The sequence below is a fragment of the Paramormyrops kingsleyae genome, chromosome 19 (genome assembly GCF_048594095.1).
Source record: "Paramormyrops kingsleyae isolate MSU_618 chromosome 19, PKINGS_0.4, whole genome shotgun sequence".
Classification (NCBI taxonomy): Eukaryota; Metazoa; Chordata; class Actinopteri; order Osteoglossiformes; family Mormyridae; genus Paramormyrops; species Paramormyrops kingsleyae.
Window position 1 is genome coordinate 29,458,374 of NC_132815.1, and position 6,935 is coordinate 29,465,308.

General features: G+C 50.8%; 1 long non-coding RNA gene across 1 annotated transcript; it reads left to right on the forward strand.

Annotated features, from left to right (window-relative positions):
- Positions 1-813: 813 nt before the first annotated feature.
- On the forward strand, positions 814-5,796 carry LOC111851001 (uncharacterized). Its single transcript, XR_011984153.1, has 2 exons — positions 814-4,423; positions 5,271-5,796. It is a non-coding gene; the product is annotated as an uncharacterized lncRNA (long non-coding RNA).
- Positions 5,797-6,935: the final 1,139 nt, after the last annotated feature.

Consider the following 6,935-nt stretch of genomic DNA (forward strand, 5'->3'; position numbering starts at 1 on the left):
GCTGCCGGTCTCCGTCAGGGTGCCTGCTCGCCTGCGATCTGGGGGGGTGGGGAACATCCTCTGGGGCCGTCCACTGGGCAAGTCCAGGGCATCTGCTGCTGGACCACGAAGACGAGCAGGTGTGACTGAGAGTGTGTGTCTGAGTGTGTGTATGTGTGTATGCATGCATCTGTGAGTCTGCATGTTTGTCCTGGAACGGGGGAGCACGTGGATGATGGGGCGGTGTGGGGGCGGTAGTGTGGGGATTTGGGGGAGGGAGGGTGCGGGGACTGGGGAGGGAGGGTTGGGGGGGTCTGGGCTTGGGGGAGGGGGGGTCGGGGTAGCCAGGGGTGGGTGTGCCTGGTGGCTCTCAGGGCATCCCCCTGGTCCCCCGGGTGGGGGTTCTTGGCGGGGGGGCAGGTCTCCCCGGGCTGGCGGGGCCCCCGCGGGGCGTGCGGGTAGCCCGGGCTCCGGGCTCTATCCGTGCTGGCGCGGCCCGCCCCTGGGGGGGGGGGTCGGCGTGCTGCCACCTGTGGCCGTGGGGTTCTGTAGTGGAAAATTACCACCAAGCATGATGTCTGATGGTTACTAAGGAAGTTAGGCTGCAAAATAAGGTTGCTATGATAGAAGAAACAGATGCAAGAGACTGGGGAGGGGTTTTAGACCTTACCCATGTTAAGCTAGACAAGAGATGAATTTTTATTCTATATATGGTAAATATAAGATGCTTGTGCTAGACGAAAAGCTTGTCCTGAGCATAGAATGTGCAAAAGCAGACATGGGTCTTCCGGTTGTGGTTGCAGAGAAAGGTCATTTGTCTGTCAGTATAAAATGAAAGCGGAAGACAGCTGCATCTACCCACCCCTCCCTTCAGCGCCGCCAGCTCCCCCTGCTCAGGAAATCCTGCCACCTCCAGCGAGACAGGATCCGCCCCCTGCATACTCGCCAGCGCAAGCCACAAGAGCTGCAGATTCGGCAGAAGATGAAGAAGATACTCCTCCTCGAAGGAGTGAGCGTATTCAACAACGCATGCAACAGCCTCTGACTGAAGAGCAAAGGGCAACTGTTGGAGTGCCAAGACAGTTCCCCTTGGTGGAAATGCCAAACCCCAGAGACGACGGGATGGTACAGGTGCAGAGGAACTGGGATCTAAGTGAACTGAAGGAGGTGGTCAACAGTCTGCCAGACCCAAACCAAGTGGGAGGGGCCCCCACCCCAGTGGGGTGCAGATGGCCCACAATGAAGAGGCGAGGGGACTGAGGGACCAGGAAACGGCCAGTTCCTGTCCCTCACAGAGACATCAAGGGAGGACCCCACGATAACCCTCGAGATTGACAATCATGCTGTTGTCTTCTTAGTGGACACAGGAGCTACCAAGTCCACAGTGAAAGACACAGACCTCCCTGGAGTCCCTAAGTCTGGAAATCATGTGACAGTTGTGGGGTCCTCTGGCCTACCCCACACCTTGTTAGAGACTGTTCCGTTATCCATTGCCACAAGGTCCGGTCCTGTCCATCACGCCTTCCTGTTGAATAACCACTGTCCAGTTAACCTTTTGGGCAGAGACCTACTATGTAAACTGCAATGCAAAATTGATTTGGACGAGAGGGGAGTCCACCTGACCTCTCCCCCACTTGGATTGTATGTCTCCCAAGAAAGCAAGCCATGCTACGCCGCATGGGTCCTCACTGATAACACCATTGGTCGAGACAAGGTGCCACACTCACTTGAACAACCCCCCATCCTCCATTGCACGGCTCTCTATAGTTCACACTGCGACCATGAGATAAGGGAATGGATGATGTTCTTCCTGGAAGAACAGAAACCCCCTGAGACCGTGTTAATGAAGTTTCTGTATGTAAGCGCGTCCATGGCCGGCATGTCTGTCCAGCTCAACCAAGATCAAAGTATATGGATCTTCGATCATCATATGCCCCATGTGTCACTGGGAAAAACTGACGCCCACCAATGGAAAGACCTAGGCCCATGGATCAAAGACTGTGAAGAGAGACAAGACTGGATTCAAGTCGAGGATGGCCGAAGTATCACTACTGATGGAACCATTCAAAGACATACCATCTCCCTCACAGTAGATGTCAGGAGAGAAGCGTTCCTCTCTGAAGAACATCGCCAGACCACGAACCTACCAGCCCCACCAACTGAACCTGAGTGGCTGTCTGAGATACCAGAAACCCTATGGGCAAGTGGCAAGAATGACTTTGGGAGAATCTGCACCGCGGCACCACTGCAAGTCCAGCCAAAGTCCAACCACAGACCAGTAAAAGCTCAGTACCCACTCTCACCTGAGGCAGAGAAGGGTATCACCATGGTGCACCAAGAACTGGTACAAAAGGGGGCTCTGAAGGAAATTCCCTACTCCCCCGTTAATTCTCCGATCCTGCCTGTGAGGAAGGCAGATGGATCCTGGCGGTTTGTACAGGACCTAAGGGGGGTGAATGACGCCATACATCCCCGTGCACCTATTGTTCCTAATCCAGTAACTATCCTATCATCCATACCACCTCAGGCTCAGTGGTTATCTGTTATTGATCTAGCAAATGCATTTTTCTCTGTCCCTGTTCACCCAGACTCACAGTACTGGTTTGCGCACACCTTTAGAGGCAAGCGTTATACGTGGACAGTGATGCCCCAGGGGTACACTGAGTCACCTAGCGTTTATGCTCAAGAATTAGGGAAGAACTTAGAGGGGTTCAAGCCCCCGGGCGGGAGCACACTAATTCAATATGTAGATGACCTGCTGTTGTGTTCCACCACTAGGCAGAGTTGTGAGCAAGATACCAAAGCGCTGTTGCTGTTTCTAGCCCAAAATGGCCATAAAGCCTCAAAGGCAAAACTGCAGTTAGTCAAACAAGAGGTTCAATATCTCGGACATGTCCTCAATCACCTAGGCAGACGCCTAGGTCTAAAACGGGTGGAAGGGATTCGCAAGGCCCCCATCCCAGATACTAAAAGGCAATTGATGAAATGGATGGGAATGGTCGGCTACTGCCGTCCCTGGATCCAGGATTTTGCTGAAAGATCCCAACCTTTACTGGACCTTATGCATGGGGGACAAGGACTTAGACCTAATGACAGACTGGACTGGACGACTAAGGCTGAGACGGCGTTCTCTGACCTTAAACAAGCGCTATGCGATGCGCCTGCTTTAGGAGTACCAAATTTTTCCAAGCCATTTCCATTGTATGTGGATGAACGGCATGGTTTCATGACCGCCGTCCTTGGCCAGATTCATGGTGACAGGTTGCGCCCCATTGCGTATTATTCTAAACGTCTGGACACGGTGGCCAGCTCTCTGCCAGCCTGCCTCAGAGCTGTGGCAGCCACTGCGGAGGCAGTCCTCATGTCTGCAGATTTAGTCCAAATGCATCCCCTTGTGGTGCACACCTCGCATGCTGTGCATGCCCTGATAACGCAGGCTAAAACATCTCACCTTACCACTGCACGTCTGATTCACTACCAAAACATCCTGCTTACTCTCTCCAATGTGACCCTCCAAAGGTGTTCCACAATAAACCCGGCCACACTTCTTCCCACTGAAATGGAAGGTTCCCCTCATGACTGTGTTGAGGTTGCTCAATCCCTCGCTAAGCCTAGATCAGACCTGGGTGAAGACCCATTGCCCAATTCTGAGTTCATTTTTGTGGATGGGTGCTCCCTTAGGCTCCCTGATGGGAGCCCATCTACCTCTTACGCTGTGGTTGCGTCAGAGGGCCAATTGCTGTCTGGAGGTAAGTTACCGTCCACCTGGTCAGCACAGGCTGCAGAGCTGTTCGCCCTAGCCCAGGCCTGCCGCCAGTTCGCAGGTGAGGATGTCACGATATTCACAGATTCCAGGTATGCATTCGGGGTATGCCATGACCATGGAGCCCTCTGGAAACAGAGGGGCTTCCTCACCAGCACAGGTAAACCAATACAGCACCATGAGTTAGTCCGTGACCTCCTTTCTGCCATCCAACTGCCTCACTCCATTGCTGTGGTTAAGTGTAAGGCTCACACGGGGTGCTCTGACCCGGTCAGCATTGGTAACTTCTGGGCCGATTGGTGGGCTAAGAGGGCAGCCTTACACACTGATGCCCCAGTGGCGCTCATGCCTTCACGGGTATTACATGACACTCACACCCTCCTTGATGTCCAGTCGGGTGTGACAGAGGGGAAGAACACATAGTGGAATGGGGTTAGCTCCATTTGAGGTGCTCACCGGGAGACCAGTGCCGCTCCCATACCCGGGAGGCACGCTCACGTTAGAAACTGTTGATGGCGATTTACTACCCTATGTGTCTAGTTTACAGAATTCCTTGAAGAGGATCCATAGCCAGATCAGGGCTGCTCAGGTCGGACCGGAGCCAAATCAGCCAGAGACCATAGGACCAGGAGAGTGGATCCTGATCAAGGACCTGCGCCGGAAGCATTGGCATCAACCGAGGTGGCGGGGACCATACCAAGTCCTTCTCTCTACACCTAACGCCGTGAAGGTCGACGGTATCTCCTCCTGGGTCCATCAGTCGCACTGCAAGAGATCTTTAGTACTCCTGAAAGACTATGATTTGGAGATGTAGATTGGGGTATTGGGCCCCAGCTATAAGCATTATTATTGGTTTTGTAATTTTGTGTTCTATCATTGCTTATGTAGGGTATATGTATGATCATGTGAATCTAACGGAAAGCAGAGATGATATAAAGGGTGTAGGAACAAAAACGTATCATATGCCTCAACTGAATTCGTATTTGCAATTTGCAAATTTCTCGGTGATGCAACAAAACATTTCTGGTCATTGTTTGGTATGCACTTTGATTCCTCACTCAGTGGAACAACCGTTTCCTCCATTGTTGCATTCACTGCAGTGAAAGAGGAACTCACGGCTGTCCGTTTAATGACCACCCAAAATAGATTAGCCCTAGACATACTGCTAGCCAAGGAAGGAGGAGTTTGCGCTATGGTTGGGGACCATTGCTGCACGTACATTCCCCCAAATGACGAGGACAACGGAAATTTGTCACAGGCCATCGCCAAAATGCATGAGGTCGCCCATGCGCTGTACAGTCAGGAGTCTCATGATAATGGCATATGGCCATGGCCCCTGAATGTGTTCCAGGCATGGTTTGGGAAGTGGACCTTGATTATCCTCTATGCTCTCCCTATTGTTTTATTGCTTGTCTGTGTGTGCTTATTTGTTCCATGCTGTATACCATGTTGTTCTACTATGGCTCAATTTCATCCTCGGGCGTCACATCATCAGATGGTACAGCTTATGCAGGATGTTCCACCACAGAGGAAGAAGCAGCAGACAGCACGTTCTGCTGCCTCTCATGCCCAGCTGGAATGGACTGCTCCTGGGAACCCTTACTCCTCGGACGAGGACGACGTCAGTGTGTGATACAAGAATGATTTTGTATCAAAGGGGGGAATGTAGTGGAAAATTACCACCAAGCATGATGTCTGATGGTTACTAAGGAAGTTAGGCTGCAAAATAAGGTTGCTATGATAGAAGAAACAGATGCAAGAGACTGGGGAGGGGTTTTAGACCTTACCCATGTTAAGCTAGACAAGAGATGAATTTTTATTCTATATATGGTAAATATAAGATGCTTGTGCTAGACGAAAAGCTTGTCCTGAGCATAGAATGTGCAAAAGCAGACATGGGTCTTCCGGTTGTGGTTGCAGAGAAAGGTCATTTGTCTGTCAGTATAAAATGAAAGCAACTGCGTCTGCTATTTGGAGAACTTCTCAGAACTGTCTGTGGAGAGTCTCCCCGAGCTCGCATAGAAAGATATCTCAATAAATGAAACCAAGCTAAACCATTGGACTCATCTGTTCCTTCTTACCTCCAAATTTCCATAACAGTTCCTGGCTCGTGCTCGCCGGTGGGGCGCAGCCAGTGGCTGCCCCCTCTGCCTCCGGGGCGGGGGGACCGGGTGCCTGGCCGCTGTGTGGCGGCTGGGTCCATGATCGCTCGGGGCTCTCCTGGCCGTCTGGGGGCCCCGGGGCGGTGTTGTTGTGGCCTCGCACACTCATTGGGAATCATTCCATGTTAACCTGCACATTCATACATACACTCACAACATAGGCCTACTTTTTGTGTGTGTACCTGGATCTTATTTTTCAGATAACAGCAGCTGGTGTGATGACACAATGTCCAGCAGTAAGATGCAGAAGCTGTCCTTTTGTTACTCTTTCCTTTTTGCTCTCTCTGTCTGACCCCCCCCCCTTTTTTGTGTGTATTTATTTATTATGGGCCTATTCATGTAATGAAAGGCCCATATTGTTCTTCACCTAGTAAATTACATTTTGCCAATTTGCGCTGAGCCCGTGAAAGGCACGGAGCTCACTTTGGTGCCAAATCGTAGGGCTTACTTAGCTGCACGGATTGACATATCGTTTGTCTCCGTACTGCTTACGGATTGCGTGCAATTGCCTCTCAAAGTCGAAAAAAAAACTTTATTATTATTATTCTTCCGTGATTTTCGGCAATTAATGCGGTTCGTACCGTAGCATGCAGCCAGGCAATCTATATATCAAAAGTGAGTCCTTCCTGGTGTGAGGTGTGCTATTACTTTTCTGCGCAGAATATGTTACCATGGCGACGTTATTCACGTTCAAACACAATAAAAATCGCATAGGAATACATTGAATGCTAACTTTTACCTAGCATTAGCCTATACCTAACTAACCATGTGAATAGTAGTAAGGATCGTCTTTTTTCATGGCAGTGAATGGCCCATTGACTTCAATGCATTTCAGTCAAAGTTTTCCCATTCGTCCAGCGTTCATACCACAGCAACAAGACTAGGTATTCAACCTTAGGCCTCATCACCCAACGCCCCAAGTCCAACATCTTGACCCGCACTCGTCTTTCATCCCTCGTTCTCTCCCATTGACTTCAATGCATTTCAGTCAAAGTTTTCCTACTCGGCCAGTGTTCATACCACAGCAATAA